Here is a 1388-nt window from a genome sequence, read left to right as displayed (position 1 = left end):
TGAAAGGGCTATGTTTGGTGTGAAGGGGATTCGAACCAGCGACCCACAGATTTCGAGTCGAGCTTCACTAATTGAACAGTAAATCCGTAAACGAAAACATTCTAAATCTAAGGTTGCGTGACGTGACAATGTAACAAACATACGTGTATAACAATGCTTACAAACAATTGAAACAATAGAAAGTGATAAATAAACATTAAATATGAAATACATTCCCTGTTGTGTAGTCAATATTATAGTGAACAACATGCCCACCAGAGTCTACATTTTAGGTATTTTACATAAAAGTAGCCATTGCTCTCCTACACAGGTATTTGTTTTAGTTCATTTCTCGTTTTCGCTCTTACAATGAAGTTACATTTATTCGCATTACGACCCATTAAAATTCTATCTCTTCCTAATGTTTTTCTTTATCCAGTTAACTTTTTGTTTTCAAAGAAATTTGTGTTGTAAGTATTATTAAACGTTGTGTGAATAACCAAGTTCTTTAAATAATTTACTTAGTTTGTTGTTGCTAAAACGAAATCTAACCTATATAAAAGTCAGTGCTTGTCACGTCACATTTGATTTGTCTTGATTTCTCGAAATAGGAGGAGTCATAAAAGCTAAAATGAATTTATTCAGATAGGATAGTTCGATTTCCGTCTGCCCATTACGATTTTAGTGACGTGGGCCGTGAAACCTTGTAAGTGTAGTGAGTGTTGGTATAATGAGCCTAACGTAAAGACGTAGTGTGGGATCACCTAGCCTAGAGCCAAGTGCATAAAATATATCATGACTGTAAAAATATCGATTCAGTTTTAACTTTAAACCATTTCTGAATGAAGCTGTTTTCTGTTATATCACCAACGTTTTTATTAAAAATAAATCTCTTTAATCAACGAAGACTAACTTAAGAAATCAACAAACGTTTTTCCAGTTTTGTTGTCAAAAATTTTCATTTTATACTTTCAGTACATAAACTAAGAACAATATTAGTTCAAGTAATAAAATAATTGCGTAGGCGAGGGAATAACAAAATGCAAAATATAAAGTAGTGGTGAAAATGACTTTTTGGGCAATAATCCTTCATCAGGTTACCAGTGACAATGAAACTGTTAATATAAGGGTTAGGTTGAAAGAACAAGTAACACGTGGCTCGAGAACATGTTCCTGAAGCTACAAATGAGCTAAGGGAAATAACATATAATAATAATAATAATAAAAAGTATAAAAATTGTATAACTACAGTTAATCGTAGTAAATAAACTAAATAAAAAATGGAAAGGTATGTTGCGTCAGCGAAGTCACATGACTAGTGTCACGCTACGTTTCTAGAACTATCCTGTACCTTGGCGAATGCTCTAGCATTTACTAGATATAGGGTAGTCTGGTATATAAAAAGAGGG

The sequence above is a fragment of the Limulus polyphemus genome, unplaced genomic scaffold, assembly GCF_000517525.1.
Source record: "Limulus polyphemus unplaced genomic scaffold, Limulus_polyphemus-2.1.2 Scaffold2687, whole genome shotgun sequence".
Taxonomy (NCBI): Eukaryota; Metazoa; Arthropoda; class Merostomata; order Xiphosura; family Limulidae; genus Limulus; species Limulus polyphemus.
This window is presented reverse-complemented; position numbering follows the sequence as displayed.